Raw genomic sequence first — 23,272 nt, 5'->3', positions numbered from 1 at the left:
TATAAGATCATATGTCATTTCTGTTTTCCATTGCCATCCTCTGTCCCATCATAACCTGTAAGGACCAAATAAGCAAACCACACAACACCATTTCAAAGCATCAGTTCCTCTGAATGAAAAACCACCCAACCGTTGAAAAGCCTGTCAGTAGAGATAAGAGCTGTGCCCTAAACCAGGCTTCACAAAACTGGTGACTCTCTGCAACCAAGAGACTTTTTTGTTTTGCTATGTAAATTAAAACAGATGGTCTTAGATGAAAATGGCCAACAAGGTATATTAGATGAGATGGCCAACAAGGTATAATTGAGAAAAAGTTTTTTATTGAAGATATGAAAGAGATAGGACAGTGAGAGGCTTTTGGAAGAGTCCAGACTGAGACTGGCCATGAGAGAAGAGACGTGGTAGTGGTGGGGGTGGGGAGTGTGAGAAGAGAATGGAGAGAGAAAAGGAGAGAGCACAAGTAGACCAAGAGAGGAATTGAGGACCAAGAGAATGCATTGCCTAAACAGCAGGGTTTTATTGGAAATAGAAGCTGGGAGAAAGCCTTTGGGCTGAAAAAGTTTAAGGTGGGGACAGAGGTGGGGTAAGAAGCGCTGGCAGGTGCCACAGGTAATGAAAGAGTCTTGTCCTGGGATTTGGGGGACTTGAAAGTTTTTATGTGATGCAGTCATTTATTTGATGGAGAGTAAGGATATTGGTAAACATACTACAATGTATAGAAAAACTACCCTACCTCCCAGACAGAATGATCTAGTACCAACTTTAGGAGTGACAAGATTTGGAAACCTTGGCTTAGATAAAAGTAAAAATAAATTGAGAACAAAATAAGAAAGAAGCATTGCAGGTAGGCATAACCCACTCATTTCAACTCCTTAACTCCTTTCTAAGACAAAGAAAAATTGTGACAATATTTCAGATGCTAATATAGGAAGACTCAGAAAAAGCCCAGATTCCTTACTGCCTGTAATTCATTCAAGGTGTATATAGTTCAACTCACATGAACATTCTCCAGGAAGGCAGGAAGTTAGGTATTAACACAAACGCCCCAGAAGCACTAAACCCCTTTCATGTGAAACTCTTAGACTTCTACAGAAAATACAGACCTCTAGTCCTTGGGCTTTGTGATTTATTGATCTATTTGTTTGATTATCCACAGGCCTTGGCTTAAGGCATGATTTCTTTCAGCTGAAGGTATATATGCTGGTTTATCTTGTTAACTAAATTGTGCTGTGGAGCACCTAGTAAAACACATCAGTGGATATGTCTGGGAGAGGATTTCGAGAGAGGATTTACCAAATTGGGAAGACCTATCCTGAAGGAGACTTCAATATTGAAGGGGACTCCTGCACATTGGTGATTCATTTCCAGATACTGGATTAGGCACAAAACACACTCAAACACTGTTTTCACAGAGAGATCCTTTATTAATTGGGGAAGAGAAGTTAAAGTGGTTGCTTTCTGACTCAGGCAGGAAAACATTAGCAAATGACCTTGCAGGTATCACACTTAGGAAGAGAAAAAGGGAAGGTCTGTGTCACAGTGGGCTAGGTGCAGTGATAAAGAAGACAGAGGATAAGGGAGAAGGGGAAAGAGAGAAGGGAAAGGGGAAGGGATATTTGTCCCAGAGAGACTCAGGGTTACCTCTGGATAGAAAGGAGACAGATTTGGAACATGGGAAAATGGTACTTTATAAGGGCAAAGGGGAAAAGCCCTGTGTTAGGATGAGGTATTTAATTTTAACTGGGCATGTTAGGTGAGCCAAAGGGAGCGTCTGATTGCTGGACTTTGGTAGTCAGTCTCATGAGGAGAAGGGGCCAAATAAGGGAATAGACCTTGGTGGCTAGCTTTAGGAATGTAATCTAATGGCATTTGGAAAGGCAGAGAGAATTGGAAGAAGGGCAAGGCCTGCCAGAGCCACATGTTTAAGTGGGTTAGTATCCCTTCAACTATCCTGTATTCAGAAGACAAGGAAGAGAACAAAACGGCAGCCTGATCAAGTATCTTCATTTTCTCTGTTTTCTGCCTACCATGAAATGAGTCACGTCTACCACATGCTCATTCTACAGCGGCATTGTGTGTCATGATGGACTCTGAACCAGCAGAAGCAAGGAGTGTAGACCAAGATATTCAAAAGCAAACCCTTCGGCCATTAAGTTGTTTCTGTCATGTGTCTTGCCGCAGAGATGAAAGTTCTCACTGAGAAATATTTAAGGAGAATTGTTCAAACTATCATTGACAATATCTGTTTACATCTATCCCATCTACACAGAACCTGGGAGAGATGCCGTGAGGAGCTGAGGAAAGGAAATCAAGAAAACAACCAGAGCCAGGAGACAATTACCTTATGGTGAGGCTCTCTCTCCAGCTGGGTCCAGGCACTACAACAAGCCATTATTTTCAGCAGAAATAACAGAGTTGTCAAATAATTCAGCTGAGTTTCTGACTTAAGAAGCCTCTCCAGTATAGAGCAATTAGCTGGCGTCCTTTGCTGTGGGAAAGACAGGCACGGACGCTGTGTGAGATCTCTCTTTGTATCACACAGCGGGAAACCAAGTGTCCTTTCCTGACCTCTATCAGACTCAGCATTGAGGTTGAAAAAAACTAATCTTCCCCATGGAAATTGTAAAAAGGGATAAGGGAGACTGATGTTGAAAATGTTTATCTTCCACACGGGGATACACGGGGATTTCTATCTCTCTACATCACCCCTTCCCCAACACACCACATGGAACTTTCTATTTAGGTCTGTAAATGAGAGGCATTCATGAGAGATGATGCTGAAGGATCTTAGGCTGGTCTTGTTAGAAAAGACATTATTGTGCTGAACTCTGTAAACACTAGGGATTCAGTTTTCTTAAAATGAATTCATTAGGTTATTGGGATGAAAGCTAGTTTGGAAAGCACTGCATTAAGACAATAAGTTGTTTAGCTTCATCTTTTTTGGTATGGAGTGTATATATGTATATGCATGTTTGCCATGTGTGTGCAACCTCAGAAGTCTTTCTCTATGGCTCTCCGTTTGTTTTCTGATATTTCTCACCAAACCTGGAGCTTGCTTTTCCCCTGGACTTGCCTGTCCAGCAACGCCTGAGATTCACCTGTTGTCTTCTACCCTACCCCTGGGGTACTGGCATTACCTATCATACCTGACTTATACATGGGTGGTGGAATTCTGAACCAAGGTCCTCATCTCCCCACCACTTTTGCATCTTGACCTGTTGGGATTAGTGTAATCCTAACCTGTGGTTTTATTAATAGTTCTTCAGACTCACTAGTGTTGAAACCTATTGTTATAACCTCTACAGCTACAATCTGGTAAACTCTCCTTATATGTTAATGCTGTTCTTATATCTGTTCCTCTTGTGTTATCACACCCTCTTTAAAAAAATGTTAATGATGGTACAGAAATACTCAATACTAACTGCAAGGAGGTTAATTGTTGTTAGTGACCACTCCAGTACAATTTATGCAGCAGTGCCATCAAAACCACCTCTCATGTATCTTGTTAGAGAACTCTGTTTAGGAGATACCCTCTTAGTGATAGTTAATCATTTAGCAACTTTATCTAGGTCAGGGTCTTTCTTCTTTGGAGAAACATAGCATTAATAGCCACCTGTAGCGAAGAGAGAGCCGCTTGTTGGCCCCGAAATAATCACACAGAAGCCATATTATTTAAATCACTGTTTGGCCCATTAGCTTTAGCTTCTTTTTTTTAAAAAAAATATTTACTTATTTATTATGTATACAATATTCTGTCTGTGTGTATGCCCGAAGGCCAGAAGAGGGCACCAGACACCATTACAGATGGTTGTGAGCCACCATGTGGTTGCTGGGAATTGAACTCAGGACCTTTTGGAAGAGCAGGAAATGCTCTTAACTTCTGAGCCACCTCTCCAGCCCTAGCTCTAGCTTCTTATTGGCTAACTCTTACATATTAATTTAACCCATCTCCATTAATCCTGTGTATCGCCACGTGGCAATGGTTTACCACATAAAGTTCCGACTGGCTCTGGCGGGGCTGTATGGTTTCTCTCTGACTCCTCCTTTCTCCCAGCATTCAGTTTAATTTTCCCCACCTAACTCTGTTCTTCTATAGCTCTGCTATAAGCCCAAAACAGTTTCTTTATTAACCAATATTTACAGAATATAGAGGGGAATCACACATCAGTTACCTTTTCATTTCTTTCCTTTATAGACAGGATAGTCTCTGGCTGACTGGAAAGGACAAAAATCATGTGATATAAAAGTGAAGGGAGCTTTCCTGGTAATTATAATGACATACAATTAAAAACTGAGTGGAAGTGTTTCCCTTTGTACCCTATGAGAAGAATTGCAGGAGTATGGCCGGAAGCTGTTGGCCAAGGACCTAAACTTCAGACTTGACAGGGGAACTTCAGTTGTAAGGGTAAAACATGTTTCCTGCTGGGAGCTAAGGACCGGATGGCTGATGTAAGGCCCACTATCCTTCTGGACTCTAGGCAGTAAAAGGTTAGAGAAAAGAAAAAGCGTGGAGCTTAGCCTTGGTAGAATAGTAGAACTCTATTTCTTAAGAATAGAACAGTCAAGCTCTTGGCTTCTCGTAGAGGAAATGGGAAGCTCCAGAGCCAAGGCTGGCATTTTCCAGCAAGGTTTAAATTATAGTGTGTATACTCAGCGCGCTGGTGAACAGCTCCATGGGGAGCGTGCCTATGCCACATTGTGTGTTTGCTATTGTGCACCTGTGGCCAGACTGCCAAAACCTGATTTCTGACAGCAAATTAAATAAAAATTAAGTTAAAGCAAAACATTGTATGAGCTTGCTGCCTGGTATTAAAATTTTATGAAAACAGATGGGTAAGCAGATTCTCTCAGAGGAACATGTCTTAGCAGAGGTACTTTCTCTAGGCTGCAGGTGTAGACATTTCAAACTTGCTCCCCCTGGATCTCCCGAGGAGGAACAGAAGCAAATGCACAAATACACCATCAGCACACCACACACCGGTGGCTTCCTGCACCAGAACTTATGAAAATGCCCGTATGGAGGGAGAAACATACTGCCGTACTACAAAGCATGCAGATCTACTTCTGTTTGACACATCCATTTTCCAGATAAACCACAGATGTTTTTGTTGACATTTTGGATTCCATTTATATGTTTATTTGTTTATACACTGGTGTGCATGTGTCTACATGTTCAACTGTGCACCCGTGGAGGTCAGAGGATACTTTCAGGAGCTGTGTGTTTCCTTCTCACCACACTGTGGGTCTTGGTGTTTGAACTAAGACTGTCGGACTTGGTGAAGAGCGCCTTTACCCATTAGTTTATGGTATTGGCTCCCAAAGATGATGGTGATTGTGCAGCATGAGGCTGAGAAGTCACTAAAGCCTTTGTCCTAAAGTATGATGGCCTACCAACAGAAAGGACTGCCAGTGATTTGTGTATGGCTTTATGTGTTATGACCTTCTGCAAACAGGAACATCAAGAACAGCAAAGTTATGATAGATAAAAATCATAATATTATTGTATCTAATAATGATTATGCAACAATATGAAGGAGAACAATGAAACCCAAATAACTATTGTACTTTCAGGCACTTAGATATGTTTATGCTATAGTCAAATTATCTAGAATTTAAAAGTAAATGTTCAATTGCTGATGTAATTTCTCTAATCTGGAATGTACACAGAGTAATTAACAATGGAGAAAAGATAACTCTTTTTTATAATAGTTTCTATTATATTTCACCCTGTTTTTCTAGCATATTAAGTTTTATCAATCTATCATTTTAGTTTTCTCATTGATACCTGTTTTACATAGTGTATTAACTTTCTGACTTTTATGACCTAGGGAAAGGAAACATATATTAACTACTCTACTAAACCCTATTCTTTATTTGCCCAGACCTAAAGACTACTGTTCATTTCTATTAATTCAACTCAAATATATAGTACTCTCACAAATGTGCAGTACAAGGATGGAACAAACGAAGACACTTGGTCCTTGTTCTACATAAAACTATTACTAAGATATATTATTTATAATATGAGTCAGAATAGGAAGTGTACAGAAACAGAGATCTCTGATCATGAAATAAAGGACAAATGACTTCATCTGGTGAGATTAAAAGATACAGCCTAGAAGATAAGATGATACTGAAGAAGGCAGGAAGGATGTGATAGCACATGTTCATTTACAGGCCCTCAGGGTGTGGAGGTGGGAAGGACCAAGCACATTTTAACTTGAAGGTTTCATTTGGATTGACATAAGAGTTACATTTGAGATCACCATGCCTTAGATGATGAAGACTGCATTGGTGTAAACAACATTCATGTGAGAATAGTAAGTGATGAGAAAGCTTTCAAAAGTAGGAAAATTGCCAATGAATAATGTTATAAAGGCAAATATGGAAGCTGGTGATTTAAATGCCTTGTCACCAATGATACATTTTTTAACACAAGAAGCAATGGAATTCAGACCGATAAGAATAATATGTAAAAAAGCAACAGGAGGATGAAAAAAAAAAGGTATCTTAGTGAAATAGAGAGGATACAGAGAGGAAAGCGTGTGAGAGGACATCATATTCGAGCCTTAATGGTATTTGGTCCTTCTTACTCTTGTGGCCAAGAAGTTCAGAGAAGATCTAGAAGCTTAGTTGGTTTAAGTTTAGTTTTTACCAACAAACAATGAATGATAACTGAAGAGGGAAAGACTAATCATTGAAGGACACCATGTTTCTTCTATTGGAGGAAGTCTGGAGAAGGTGTATCAAATAAAGAGGCAGAAAATAGTACTCAGAACTCAAGGATAAGTGAAGACTTTATTTTAGGTAACAAAAATCTATGTAATGGTACCAGCATAGTGCTGCAAGACAGCAAAAAGAGACAGCATCAGGTCATTTAGTTTGGAAAATATTGGAAGAGAGACAATTGATAAAGTCACACAGAAAAGTGAAACAGTCAAGGAAAACTCAAGAGAGGTCTGATAAGACACCAAAGCTTGTACTTAACTAACAATGAGCAGGAGTAGGCAGTGATTGAGCAAGATGGAAATATTCTCCTTATTCTCCCCTGTGTTTATGTGAAGCACAATTAATAAAAATATAGAGACAGATTTGGGGTTCAACCCAAAGACCCAAAAAGCAAAGCAGTCAGTCACTGGCTCTTACCTTAACCTTAGACCAAAACGGCGATACAGCCTCCAGGAATCTCAAAATGAGACTGTGACTGAGAGCTGTCTCCTCCAGTGTTATAATCCTCTCTTGTGCTGGGATTAAAGGCATGCACCATTGGGATTAAAGTTATGTATCGCTTGGTTTCTAAGGCAATTTGTGTGGCTACTGGGATCAAAGGTGTGGATCAATAGTTTGTATTTCTAGCTTCTTTTTCAAAAATCAGGTGTCCATAGGTGTGCAGGTTTATATCTGGATCTAAATTTGATTCCATTGATCAACATGCCTATTTTATGCCAATACCATGCAATTTTTATTACTATAGCTCCATAGTGCATCTTATATTCAGAAATGTTAATATTACCAGCAATTCTTTTATTGTTCAGGTCTGTTTCAGCTATCCTGAGTCCTGTAATTTTGATGGGGATGACAATGAATCTGTATATTGCTTTTGGTATGATTGTCATGTTTACTATGTTAATTCCAGTGATCTATGAGCATGGGAGATCCTTCTATCTTCTGATGTCTTCTCCAATTTCTTTCTTCAAAGACTTGAAGCTTTTATCATACAAGCCTTTCACATGCTTTCTTAGAATTACCCAAAGATATCTTATATTATTTAAGGCTATTGTGAAAGGTGTTGCTTCCTTGATTTCTTTCTCAGTATGTTTGTCATTTGTATGTAGGAGGGTACCGTACTTTTATTAGTTGATCTTGTATCCAGTTATTTAACTTAAAGTTTTTATTAACTGTAAGAGTATACTATCATTTCTGCAAGTAACAATACTTTGACTTCTTCCTTTCCAATTTGTACATATTCATCACTTTCAGTTGTCTTATTGCTCTAGGTGAAACTTCAAGTACTATACTGAATAAACACAGGGAGAGCGGGGCAACCTTCTTTTGTTCCTGATTTTAGTTGAATTGCTTTGAGTTTTCTCCATTTAAGTTGATTTTGGTTATGAACTTGCTGCAAATGACCTTTGTTATACTTAGGCATGTCTCCTGTATCACTAATCTCTCCAAGCTGTTTTTTATTGATATTCATTGAGCTGTACATTTTTCTCTGCTCCCCTCCCTGCCTTTCCCCTCTCCCCTTCAACCCTCCCCCCCAGGTCCCCATGATCCCAATTTACTCAGGAGATCTTGTGTTTTTCTACTTCCCATGTAGATCTATGCAAGTATCTCGTAGGGTCCTCATTGTTATCTAAGTTCTCTGGCGTTGTGATTTGTAGGCTGGTTTTCTTGGATGAAAGGGTGTTTGAATTTGTCAATGGCATTTTCTGATTCTAATGAGATGGTCATTCAGTTTTATTCTTTCATTTTGTTTGTATGGTGAATTATATTTATCAATTTAACACATGTTGAACCATTCTGCATTTCTGGTATGAAGCCTACTTGGTCGTGGTGGATGATCTGATGTACCTGTGTTAGGTTTATAAGTACTTTCTTGAATATATTTGCATCTATGTTGAAAAGGGAAATTGGTCTGTAATTGTCTTTCTTTTCTGAGTTTTTATGTGGTTTCTGTTTGAGGGTAAGTTTTGCCTCATAAAATGACTTGAGCTATGTTCTGGTAGAATTTTGTGCTAAAACCTTCTGGTTTTTTTTCCCCAACATTTTACTCTGAAGTAATATCTGTCCTTGATGTTGGGGTGTGTTTCTTCTGTGTAGCATTAAGAATGGATTAGGTTTTGTCATCCTTTCTGTTAGTCTGTGTCTTTCATTGAGAAAATGAAACTGATATTGAGAGACAACAATAACCACTGATTATTGATTCCTTTTATTTTGTTATTGCTGCTGCTACTGATGTTGTTTTTGTTGTTGTTGTTGGTGGTGATGGTGTGTGTGTATTCCTTCTTTTGGCTTTGATGGTGTGAGATAATTTATTTTCTGTGTTTTTTATGGCTGAACTTAACTTCCTGAGGTTGAAGTTTTTCTCCTAGTTCCTTCTGTAGGGCTGTGTTTGTAGATAGGTAATTATTTAAACTTGACTTTATCATAGAATATCTTTTTTCTTTGTCTACGGTGATTTGGAGTTTTTCTAGATATAGTATTCTGGGCAACTCTGTTGTCCCTTAAAGTCTGCCATACATATGTTCAGGCTGTTCTGGTTTTTAGAGTCTCCAATGAGAAGTCAGATATAATTATAATAGGCCTGCCTTTTTTTGTTACTTGGCCTATTTTCCCTTTCAACTTTTAATATTTCTTCCTAGTTCTGTATGTTTAGTGTATTGGTTATTATGTGGTGAGAGGTCTTTCATGTCTGGTCCAATGTATTTGGTGATATGTATCCTTCTTGTACCTTCGTATGTATCTTTTTCTTTATATTAGGAAAATTTTCTTCTATGATTTTGTTGAAAATGTTTTCTAGACATTTGAACTGGGGTTCTTCTCTTTCCTCTAAGACTATTTTTCTTAGGTTTAGTATTTTCATAGTATTCCAGACTTTGTTGATGTTTTTTGTCATGAATGTTTTAGATTTAACATTTTCTTTGACTAATTTGTTCATTTCTTCATCTGTATCTTCAATGCATGAGATTATCTTTTCCATTTCTTGTATTCTGTTGGTGAATCTTGCCTCTATAGTTCCTGTTCTAATTCCTAAACTTTTCATTTTCTGAACTCACTAAACATATTTTTTAAATTATTATTTCTATTTTTATTTTCAGATCCTGAACAGTTTTATTCATTTCTGTCAATGGCTTGCTTTTATTTTCTTGATTTCCTTTAGGGGATTTATTCATTTTCTCCAATTGTTTGTTTGCATTTTCCTGAATTTCTATAAGTGATTCATTTATTTCCTTATTAAAAACCTCTATCATCTTCAAAGAGTTGGTTTTAAAGTACTTTCCTTGTGTTTCAGCTATATTGGAATACTCAGGGCCTGCTGTGGTAGGATAGCTGGGCTCTACTGGAGACATATTGCCCTGGCTGTGATTGACTATGTTCTTATGCTGTTATCCAGGCACCTGGATTTGGGATGATTATTGTTCTAGGTGCTGATTTCTGGGTTTGGATTTGTTGCATGGACATTTTTCCCCTTGGTTTCTGTTTTTTCTCTGGATGTTCTGAGAATGTGATGGTTGTGTGTTGTCTCCTGTACTAACCTTCTCAGCTAATGTGTTCACAGGGAAGGCCTAGTGATGTTGGAGGCTGGGCTATAGTGATGAGTGGGGGAAGGGAGGTTAGTAGGGAATTGTCTGTGGAATCTGCAGATGTGGAGAAGAAAGGCTATTGATCAATTGTAGAATCAATGACCAGATTGAGAAATTGGATCTGGGGAAACAGAGAAAGCTCAACACTATTCTCTTTCAATAGAGTCAATAAGCATAAGAATTAGATATATTTGACTCTATTTTCCTGATAGAAAAGTTGATGACCAGATGAAGTCATCTAAAACAAAAGATTAGAATGTTTTGTACCAGTTCTGTACATTCCTAAAATTAGATTGTTTTATTAGTGCAGACAGAGAAAAAGTTGAGTCATGAATTCTATGAATTTATTTGAAGGAAACTCTGGCTAACCTAATTATTAATTAGAAAATTAGTCATGTCAAAAATACTGTGAATATTTTACCAAAATTTATGAAATACCAAAATTAATCTCACTAAACAAACTTCAGTTGAGGGGAGATGAAAAATTTAGCAGTTGACAATACTAAGCAATCAGATCCTTTCGATTAGTTTACTCAAATCTCAGTGGCCATGAGTCTCAAACTCAAAAAGAAATGCAAAGTGGAAGAGGTTATTTGTTTTTGTGGCTTCTGTGGACAAATACACATGGAGTTGATTCAGTGGTTTTCTAACCTGATCAAAGACAATCTTGTTTAATTTATCAAAAATAAGGACATTTAAAAGAATTAACTTGTTTGACAAAAATATGGTAAAGATGTCCATAGTTCAGTTAAGTAAGTTGGAAGAAGTAAATGGGCTTTTCTTTTTAAAAATTACAATTGGCTGTACCCTCAATTCAATTCTAGATAAATATAATATCTCTATTATGAATTCTGTCAAGTTTGACTTGCACTTTTCCAGTTGGAGTTCAAATGGCTTACAAAGAAATTTAACCAGACTTTCATTTTCTGCAGTTTAGGAAGTGGGGAAACAAGCAAACAAACCAAACCTGCTATTGTTTGATTTCATTTCTTTACCTCTAATAAAGTCCACAGTAGCCAACATCTCAAATTAGCAAGCTCATTCTTAACTTGGTTTTCTGAAATTGAACAAGATCAAACCCAGATGAAAAGTAAAGCATTTTAAAAATTAAATACCAGGAATCCAGGCAATGTCTTTAGGAGAAATACCTCATGCTGAAAATTATTGCAGTGATTATTATAGTTGACATATTAGAGATATTGAGATTCTAATCGATTTGTTCTCATTTTCACTGTCAAATCAAGTTAATCTACTCACCATCTAGAGTTGAATCTAAAATCCACTGAGCCAGAGTAGCTAGAAGGTAGAGTCATTGTGGTAAACAGACAATACATTTACATATACATATATACTTACACATACACATGTACACACATGTACATGTATGATGTAATTTTCAGAGGAGATCATAAAGTAGGGCGTACACTCCCTGTAGTAGATAGTACCAACTCCAGGGTCTTATAACCCAACACTACTCTGTGCCCTCTGCCCTTGCTGCTCCCATTTTCTTTATTGAGTTCATTTTATTCCATTTCTAAGAAACAAATGCTCCTGTGAACTTGTAGCTCTTAAGCTGCAGAAGAACAAGCATACAAGCTCTTGATTTTTTTTTTTTCGAGACAGGGTTTCTCTGTGGCTTTGGAGCCTGTCCTGGAACTAGCTCTGTAGACCAGGCTGGTCTCGAACTCACAGAGATCCGCCTGCCTCTGCCTCCCGAGTGCTGGGATTAAAGGCGTGCGCCACCACCGCCCGGCCAAGCTCTTGATTTTAATGTGTTGTCAAACAAGGGCATGTGAGCCTGATTTTAAAAACACTAGGAAAACAGAATGCTTACTCTAATTTGATAAGTGACTGATGAAGGATTTTAAGCTTAGGTTAACAATAAAGTGAACTAGCAGAGAAGCCAGCAAGTTTTAGGTCCAACTAACCCTAAGCATGTCTCATAGTAAGTGTATACCTTGGAAAAGTCACTTAATTGAGAAGATAATCAGTATTTAGTACTAAAAAATAAAAAGCCTAATATTCTGTATTTATTTAGAAAAACAATACTTTTTTTCACTTTTAATTTTTTAAAAGAAGAAAACAAACTATCTTTTATTCATTTTACATACCAATCTTAGTTCCCACTCTCTCCTCTCTTCCCAGTCCTTCCACCTACTCCCCAACCCCCTCCCCACATCCACTTTTCAGAGAGGGTAAGACACATTGCTCTGGGGAAAGTCTAAGGCCCTCCCTACTATATCCATGCTAAGAAAGGGATCCATCCAAAAAGAATAGGTTCCCAAAAAGCTAGTATAAGCAGTAGGAATATATCCTGATGCCACTGTCAGTGGCCCTGCAGTCTGCCTCAGACATACAACCATCATCCGCATTCAGAGAGTCCAGTTTAGTTCTATGCTTGTTTTTTTCCCAGTCTGGCTGGAGTTGGTGAGCTCATGTTAGCTCAGTTAGACTGTTTCAGTGGGTGTACCCATCATTGTGTTAACCTCTTTGCTCATATGCTTTCTCTTCCCACTCTTCAACTGGACTTTGGGAGCTCAGTCCAGTACTCTGATGCAGGTCTTTGCCTCTGTTTCCATCAGTTGCTGAATTAAGGTTCTATGGTGATATTTAAGATATTCTTCAGTCTAACTACAGGGTAAGGCCAGTTAGGGCACCCTCTCTTCTATTGCTAAGGGTCTTAACTGGGTTTATCCTTGTGGATTCCTGAGAATTTCTCTAGTGCCAGGTTTCTTGCTAGCGCCATAATGACTCCTCAATCAAGATATCTCTTTCCTTACTCTCCATCTCTGTCTTTCTCCCATCTCAACCATCCTGCTCCCTTAAGTTCTCCTCACCCATCCTCTTCTCTCCTTATCTTCCCCTTCTGCCCTCTCTATTCTCCCTACCCTCATGTTCCCAATTTTGTCAGGTGATCTTGTCGATTTCCCCTTTCCAGGTAGATCTACGTATGTTTTTCTTAGGGTTCAGCTTGTTACTCAGCTTCCCTGGGATCATGAACCATAAGATCAATATTCTTTGCTTTACAGCTAGTATTCACCTAGCTTATCTTTCTGGGTCTGGGTTACCTTACTCAGGATGGTATTTTCTATAAATTAGACATCAAGATTCAAAATAACGCAATTAAAAATGGGATATGGAACTAAACAGAGAATTCTCAACAAAAGAATCTCAGACAGACACTTCAGGAAATGTTCAAAATCCTTAACCATCAGGGAAATGCAAACCAAAACAACTCTGAGATACCCTCTTACAGCAGTCAGAATAAAAACACCAGTGATGGCTTATGCTGGAAAGGATGTGGAGTAAGGGTAACACTCCTCCATTGCTGGTGGAAATGCAAACTTGTACAACCACTTTGAAAATCAGTATGGTCATTTCTCAGAAAATTGGGAATCAATCCACCTCAGGACTCAGCAATACCTCTCTTGGGCATATACCCAAATCATGCTCAATTATTCTACAAGGACATTAGTTCAACTATGTTCATAGCAGAATTATTTGTAATAACCAGAACCTGAAAACAACCTACATGCCCCTCAACCAAAGAATGGATAAAGAAAATATGTCACATTTACACATTAAAGCACTACTCAGCAATAGAAAACATTGACATCTTGAAACTTAGATGCAAATGGATTGAATAATACATTTTTTAGACACTTGAAAGGTTTTGAAGCACTTAAAATGTTTAGAAAATATTTATGACTATACTGTGCTATGGAATAATCCTTTGTACACTGTAAAGATGTGTCACTCTCATTGGTTTAATAAAGAGCTAACTGGCCAATAGCTAGCCAGGAAGAGGTTAGGTGGGAGATCCAGATTGAGAGAATACTGGAAAGGTGGAGTTGGCAGGAGACACAGAAGAATCAGGTCTTGCACTCTTGAAAAGGTATCGGGTCACATAGTATAGCATAGACAAGAAATATGGGTTAATTTATGTTGAAAGAGATAGTTATTAAGAAACCTATGCTAGTGACTGAGCATTTACAATTAATAATAAGTCTCTGTGTCATTTATTGGTGAATTGGCAGTCTGATGTGGGATTCTCCTGTTTTCTGTGATGACCATTAATAAGTAAAGAAAACCAACTTGGCCTGTTATGGTAGAATAGAGGTAGGTGGGGAAACCTAAACTGAATGTCTGGAGAAAGAAGGGCCGAGTAAGGGAAATGCCATGTTTCCCCACTGGAGACAGACTTTGGAACTTTAGCAGGTAAGCCACAGCCACATGGCCATAGACAGATTAATAGAAATGGGTTAAATTAATATGTAAGAGTTAGCCAATAAAAAGCTAGAGCTAGGGGCTGGAGAGATGGCTCAGAGGTTAAGAGCATTGCCTCTCTTCCAAAGGTCCTGAGTTCAATTCCCAGCAACCACATGGTGGCTCTCAACCATCTGTAGTGAGGTCTAGGGCCCTCTTCTGGCCTGCAGTCATACACACAGACAGAATATTGTATACATACTAAATAAATAAATTTAAAAAAAGAAGCATAGAGCTAATGGGCCAAGCAGTGATTTAATTAATACAGTCTCTGTGTGATTATTTCAGAGCTAATTGGCTGGGAACCAACAAGTGGCTCTCTCCTCCTAAATCAGTCCCCCCCCCCAAAAAAAAACTCTACCTACAATAATGTTCCAGTCCTTTGCCTAGTAAATATCAGGTAGCCAAAAATGATTCCCATCCTTGTGGCATCTGTAATCTGAGCACCTGTACATGGAAGCAGGAGGATCACAGGCATAAGGCCACCCTCAAAACCAAAATGAAATAACTTGCAAGCATAAACAAAAACAAAATGCTAAAATGCGGAGAGAAATGTTTTCTACTTTCAAGGAAGGCAGAACTTGTGTATTAATTGGACTTATTCCTGGAAAAGAAAGAAGTAGATATTAACAGAAAGACCACTTTGAGTCTAAGATAGGAGGCAATACATGCTAGAAGAAGAATTTGAAGTGTTGACTTGGAAGTCAAATTTAAATTACAGTAGGTTAGATAGATTACATGATATATAGACATATAACATATACAAAAACATAAATATATAACAGTAATGTTTTATATAAAATTTTACTTATATGTAATATGTTATATATAACGTTATATAATGTATATTTAATATATAATATAGATATATAGCATTCTTTTAATCTGCTTTGTGTGTTTCTGTGTGAGTTTTGTGTACCTTGTGTTTGCAGGCACTTCTGGTTTCCAGAAGAGGGTGTCAGGAATTAGACATTAAGCCAGTGGTGAGTTACTATGTGAGTTCTGAGAACTGAACCTAGATCACCTGCAAGAGAAGTAAGTGGTTTTAACAGCTGAGGCACCTTTCCACTCCCAGAATAACCAACATTGAACAGAGATGCTGAGGTAAGAAGGATAATAGAGGGTGGGGACAATTATAAGCCAATATCGAGTGAATATGTAAAAATCTGGGCTGACTGGAGAGAGGTGAGGAAAGGTCACAGGAATGTTCCACTGCAGACCATCCTTGCCATTAGAAGCTGCAGGGAGTCAGAAGGCTGCTACTCTGTGAGAGTTTTGTTAGGACAGCCAGTCATGATGATGACACATGCCGTTCTCACTCAGAAGATACCTATGTACCAAGTTTCTCTTGTTGCTGGGTGGTGTTTTGGGGGACAGTTAGAAAGGTTTCTCCCATTTCTGTGCAGTCCCAGTTAGTACTTGCCTTTTTATGAGTAGTTGGTAGGTTTTTGTTTTTGACTTATTCTTTTACCTGTGTGCATATGTTATCTCTCTGTGTATGTATATGGATATGAGTGAAAGTACTTGTGGAGGCTTCAAGAAGTCCTTGGATTCTCTGGAGCTGGAGTTCTGGACTGTAAGCCAATGTAGGTGCTGGGAGCTGAACTTAGCTCCTCTATAAGAGTGGTAATGCTATTAACTACTGGGCTGTCTAGCTAGCCTGCTAGCTAGTTGTTTTAAGATAGATGGTCAAAAGCTAATTCTGAGATAATTGATATTCAAGTGATTTATTTCAGAAGTATTCCCTGAAGAAACCAGTAACAACGTGGTGAGAACAATGAAAGAATCTGCCAGGCAAGAGAGAGACTTTAAGAGCCAACCTTGTGTTTGAATGAAGCCTGTACAGGAACTACAGGCTATGAACTACATTTCAGGTCTTATTATGTGTAAATGGACTTTAGTTTCCCTAAATCAGTCAGTCATTGGCTAAGGAATATCCTTGAAAATCAAGTAAGATGGTAAACCTTGTATGTCTAGTATTCCAAGCTGGCAGGCAGATCTGTCCCCAGGCAGTCTACTAAAGAAGGCCAGGAGATGGGACTCAGCCAAGGAGGATGCACAGAGATAGCATGCAGGGATACTGGATGAGCAGGACAATAAGAGTTTTCTCAGGACTCTGGTTTCATCAGAGCAAGGTCATTAATTTTCCATATATTTTTGTGCTGGCCTAAACTTGGCATTTCATTCCCACTATAGCTTCTCTCCCAAGAGAGTTGGAAGGTACCAGGCATCTATGAAATCCACTACCTCTTCTACCCCTAAGTGGAGAAGTGTTCAAATTTAAACCAACATCACGGAAAATAATTAGGTCTTTAAAGCCTATAAATTACATTTGTCAGCAGTAGAGAGAAAATAAATGGAGTTTTTGGTCCTCTTGTGGCAATGATGAATAACGGTGTTGGGCTTTTGCTCTGAGAAGCTTGTGTGGACCTAGGAGCTTGTCTGGTGACCCAAGGAAAAAGACTATTAATACAAACTCCATGCATTGGGCCTGAGGAGTCCTGCTGGGCTTATAAGGTTTATATGGTTGACATTCCTCCAATGACAAGAGAAAATTCTGTCAGAGCCCCAGTTCTGTGTTGATGGAGGAAGGTCATTGGCCAATAAAGAAACTGCTTGGCCCTGTGGGTGGAGTAAACAGAACAAAATGCTGGGAGGAAGAGGAAGTGAGCTCAGAGACTCGACCGCTTTCCTCTTGGGAGCAGACGCCTGAGAGAGACGCCATGCCCCGCTCCCGGGCAGACACACGCCATGAAGCAAGCCGCCAGGTTAGACATGCTGAACCTTTCCCGGTAAGACTGGTTCTCACAGATTATTAGAGATGGGTTGATCGGGATGTGAGAATTAGCCTGTAAGTGCTAGAGCTAAAGGGCCAAGCAGTGCTTAAAAGAATACAGTGTCTGTGTAATTATTTTGGGGCATAAGCTAGCTGGGCAGGTGGCCGGGGTGTTGGGGACGCAGCCCCGCCGCCGCCCTTATTACTACACTGTGTAGCATGTGTGGCAAAGAGGTTTGGATTAGGAAACCTACTAATGAAGTCTTATATATAGCCCCCAGTAATTAATAGGACTTACAGTATCCATGCAGACATCAATTTCTGGCCACCATCCTAATTTGAAATCCTTAGCATCTGAATCCAGAGTGTACTTTAGGAGAAAAACTTCAAAGTTTAAGGTAAAATATATTTGATTAAAATAAATGCTCTCGAGGGTTTGGCATGTGTTTAGCAAAGCCAGATTCATCTCGATCCTTCACAATGGATCCCATCCACAATGTTTTCTGTGTTCGAGAAATGTGGTGTCAAGAACAGCTGACTGTACCCACTCAAAACAGATAGTTTTGCCATGCATTTGGAGATCGCTGAAAATAAAACTCACCTCCCATCTGACCCTGCCCCCTGGGCAGTAGCAATGCAAGTGGTTCCTGTGCTTCTGATGAACTGCGGCGCAGCCTTTCCTTTCCTCTGGATCAGAGGGAGGGACTTGAACCCAGTGACTATGTTTAAGTAAATATGTGTCTGGAGGAGTTTTCAGTCAAAATTAGTTTTTTTTCTATAATAGTCTTTGTAGGAAGCACATTTCCAGTGAGTTGATGAAACAGGATATTGGATATGACAAGCATAAAGGAAGAACAGAATCAAAACAGTGTGACAGAAGAAAGTACCCATACAGCAGCATCTTGTCTTGCTTCTAAGAAGTATGCACAAACAATCAGCAGAACAGACTTAGGTCTAATGCAAGATGCCCTTTTAGTTTAATACCCACAGGGAAGGGTAATCCACTCAAGACCTTTTCTTGATAGGATACTGGTTAAAAATCCCCCATTGAATTCAAGCTTCTGCCCAGTTTCATGACTATATCACACCTAGAAACTTACATTTGTATTTTTGAGTTAGGAATATTACAGTAAAATAGCAGAAAATTCTTGAGAGACTGGGCTGTGTGAGGGACAAACAAGCCATTACCCTGTGGATTGTTGAAAGAACATGGTGAAGATATCAAAAAAGCCTCTTAGGAGCCATATAGTTATTACTCACTCTGTTCATTCCCTGGGGAGAGCACTGGTTGTGTGTCAAATACGTATTTAGCCTTGCAATGTGCAAGGGCCAGTGCTGCAATTTGCAGAAATTACAGATCTGCATGAGGCCTGTTGACACAGGTTTCTGCCCTGCCCAGTACCACAGCCATTCAGTCCCAAATAAACACACAGAGGTCTACATTAATTATAAACTGGCTGGCCTATTAGCCCAGGCCTTCTTATTAACTCTTATAGCTTCCACTAGCACATAATTCTTGTCTATATCAGCCATGTGACTCGGTACCTTTTATCAGTGAGGCATTCTCATCTTGCTTCCTCTTGGTAGGGGTGACAACTACAGACTGACTTTTTCCTCTTCCTAGAATTCTCCTGTTCTAGTCACTCTGCCTTTACTTCTTGCCTGGCTACTGGCCAAAGAGCATTTTATTAAAACAATACACTATAAGTGACAGGGTACACGACCATTGTCCCACAGCAGAGGCCTATCTACATTTTAAAAGCTGGGTATCTGAAAAGAGAAAAAAATTGTCATAACAGACATCCTGTAGAACCCCATAATTTGAAGAGATACCATTACATAGAATTGGGAAGACCAAGATAGATAGCAATAGTTAAAACGTAGAAATATTAACATTCCGGCAATGTACCCTATGTTCACAGAGCTCACTGAGATACACAGAAGTCCTAGGTCGGACAATGAATGAGTTTCTTTACAAATGTATAATTCTTTTATGCTTATTCAACATTTATGAGTAAGTTTGGGGAAGAAACTTTTTAATCAGGAAGCAAATTCATTTTCAATATTTTACAATCCCTGAGCAATAAATGCTCTGAAGACAATTAGCAAATCAACTGCTTTCGGAGAGCTTTTATTTTAGCTTTAGTTTTCCTTTTCATGTACTAGACTTCTTATGATTCATAACAAAAATATGAAACATTTATTGAACGCTTATTATGTGTCAGGGCCGATGGTAATTGAGTTATTTTTTTGTAAATATCCAAATGACTTGGTATTGCCAATTACACCATAGTAAAGCTGAAAAATAACACTTCCAACTCATGAGACCTATTAGCTTCATTAAAATAAAAGATATCAATTTCAGCTAGAAAAATAAAAGAATTGTAGATTCCTGACAAGAAACATTAAGTCATGTATAAACTGCTTATAGCCTCAGCTGTGGTGTTTGCAAGCTGCAAAAATGAAGAGCTGCATAAACTTTTCCAACTGAAGTCAGTTTCAGCTCACATTTTGGTGAGGATGCAGAATGCATCACAGTATCCTTGAACCTAGGGCAATACCTATCAAATGGGGGTGGTCCGACTTTTAATTTGATGTGAAAGTGTTCTACTGAAACCAAATAAATCCAACTGAGTGTTTTTCATCTTTAAATATTTTTGTGGCAGATAATTCAGTATTCAGGCTTTTTTCATGTGTAACTTCAGAGGACAACCTTAACAACACCAAGTTCTTAAAGGCACATAATTTTTGTTAGAATTTGACATTAAGATTGTTACATAGGAAATTTTTGAAAAAGAAATCTGCATATAAATCCAGCCAAGAAGTAACATTCCAAGAACGGGAACTGTATTTTCAGCTCACTCAAATATGTCTTGGAAGCACCTCTTAGAAACAGAGTAATAAGAAATATGCTCTGATGAATCTGAACTCTGTATGGAATCCTGCAGGCCTGCCCTTGCATGATCAACTCTATTTCTCTCTTTGGGTAGTCTTAAATACTAAATCTCTCAACCTTTTCAATAACAAATTGCCTATAGAATGCTATTAGTTTTATAATATGTAAAGAACTTATGGCTTAGGAGGTTCAAATTTGCATGGGGCATAGGTAGAGGTCAGGTTTCAAACTTGCCATCTGTCACATAATTTCTCCTAAATTTCTGCTATGGTTCTCTGATGCTAAGGTCAAATAACCCCATAACACTGTGGGCCTAATCATACACAAGAGTGTAGCTAGTTACAGTATTTTAAATAGATACTTCTGAAAGGAAACATATAATAGAGAATAGATGATTGGATTGGGAACCAAAAGCTGGTTCAGAAATTTCTGGGAATGTGTGTTTGCATTAATGAGAATAGTTTGTGAGCCAGGTAAAAAAAAATAAAAATTTTACTTATTTGCTTGAGCTATTTTGTCTGTCAGTGATTAGGTCTGTAAGTTCCATGTCTGCACTTGTCATTATGATTTAATTGGGCATTCATTCACATATTGGCTTCTGCCACATACACTCAGCTCTACTGCATACATCTAGAATGAAGGCTTTACAAAAGTGTTTTGTCTCCCTCTAGTTTGTGGTTTTGCACTCAGAACTGTCTGAAATGGCAGAGCCATGAATTCAGGAAAGAGACATGGGATGGATATCAGGGTCTTTTTAGAAGAGTTTTACATCACGGAAGCTGAGACTCCGTATCATAATTTAAGATGGATATAACCGTGTCCTTCCCATCTAAAACAGATTTGGGCTGTGGCTTCACTTTGTGTCTTATCCACAGATCTTGACAGTTTCAGATTGTTGATCTTCTTCACCATCAAGTATAGATTCCATCCATATATACTGATATATGAAGACAAAGGCTCAGCATTGAAATTATAAAGCAAGTACACTCTTTGGCTATAGTTTTTGTCTTTGAAAGGTTATGGTGTCAAATAAGTTGAAAGAAGATTGGGAAGACTTTATTACTCATTCTTGTTTTTGGTAATTCACTATTTCTGTCCTTGAAAAGTAAGTATAATTTGGCTTTTGTCACTCAGCCTCTGGGTAGCCTGGGGTCAGATGTCAGTAAGACCTGAGGGACAATGAAAGTCCTGCTTTTACCATTGCCTCCAGAATCTGTGTTAAAGCTCCTGTAAATCAGTTAGCTTGTAGGCTGTGAGAGCCACCCTTGCTTTGCCTCTTCTAACAGGCAGTTTCTGGGAGGGATCACAAAAGTTAGAACTGGTTTAATAGAACACCAAGAATAATCACTCTCTGAATTCCTTACTTCCTGGAAACCCAAAGCATAAATTTTATTGAGATAAAAGTCCCACCAGCCTTGGAATTTTATTATTATCTAGACCCTAATAGATGAATAGCAGTATGGAAATAGATTTTCATCTGTTTTCTCATAGCTTGGGGATGATAAAGCTGAAATAACCTCAGCATTTTATTTGCTTTTCATGAAGTTTTCCTATAAGGTTCTTTTACAAGTGCAGTGACTGAAAGATTCTACATATATTTTAGACCATGCACTACAGGTGTAGATGGGCAAACAAAGAGGATTTAAAACCTTCAAATTCTTCCAAGAGATTATACTAGTGTGTAATTGTCAACTTCATCTCAAATTCGTCTTAAGAGAAAAATGATATTGCTTCCATCTGTATGAAAAGTACAATAATACTTATCTTAAAACATCTTCTCATAAACACTTCACAGCACCAAATTTCTCCAGAACAAATTAATCCCAGGGGTCTGGTTCACAGTGTATCTTAAACACAGGCTTCAAGCTGCAGTGCTATTATTTAATGTATAGAGAAGGCTGAAATATGTTAAATCACACAACTTTCTAAAAATTTAAACTTTTATTAATGCACCAAACAGTGTTTTAATTTAAAGCAATTTAATTGTAAGACAACCAGTTAGATACAAATTAAATATCTTCAAGAAACTGAAAGGGCGTCTCAGTTTGCAGTTTACAAGGTGCTCCCAGATATACTAATCTATCAGAGGCTTCTCAAAGTCTCATGGGGAAGACTTAGAAAAGAAATGTCTTTCTTTTAAAAGGAATTCCAGCTGAGTACCAATGAGCAAAAATGACTTAACCCAAGTTTCATGCTACCAGATGGTTTAACCGAGAATATACATAAGGTCTAAATTCATCTCTCTGTCTGTCTCTCTGTCTCTGTCTCTGTCTCTGTCTCTCTCTCTCTCTCTCTCTCTCTCTCTCTCTGTGTGTGTGTGTGTGTAAAAATAATTTTATTTGGAGAAATTAGTAGAAGAGATTTTATTTTTTTCATAGAATTTTCTACAAATAATCCTCTCAGTGAATTGTTAAATACAGGCTTGATATTCAGAGACTTGATTGTCCAACCACATCTTTTCACCTCTTCTTTTGCTTATTATGTTAATCCTACAAACACAAAGAGAAAGACCACTGACCTAAATTATGGCCAAATTAGAGGCAACTTTACTTGGGCACACATTAGAACTCAATCAGCAGCTGTCTTCTCCTAAGGTGGCCTTCATGAGAGCAGCACCGAGCCAATTTCTCAAGCCCTATTTTAAGGGCAAAACTGTAGGGTGGAGGATTTTGCATGTATGTGTGGTAGTAGAAACAAGACCATGTAGTTAGGGGGAGAGGACCGTGTATAAATGGGTATAGAACGTTTCCTAGAACAGATGGATCTAGGTCGTTGGTTTGCAGTAGATTTTTGTGGTTACTGAGGTAGGGCACAGTCCAGTTCTGAGAAAAAAAAAAACTCATGTATTAAGGTTAACAGAAAATTAACTTGGTTACACACCCAAAATGGCTCCTAGAAATAAAATAGAGATGGCTGGTTTCTTAAATACTCAACGGATATTCCAGCAGGAACTTGTGAACAGTGAATTATATGGCCTGTCTCAGAAGAATCAGCAAAATACTCTTAGCCCAATAAATAAAAGGAGTT

Source organism: Microtus oregoni, unplaced genomic scaffold (assembly GCF_018167655.1).
Source record: "Microtus oregoni isolate MIOR12 unplaced genomic scaffold, Mior012 000012F_ref0000307, whole genome shotgun sequence".
In the NCBI taxonomy this organism is placed as follows: domain Eukaryota; kingdom Metazoa; phylum Chordata; class Mammalia; order Rodentia; family Cricetidae; genus Microtus; species Microtus oregoni.
This window is presented reverse-complemented; position numbering follows the sequence as displayed.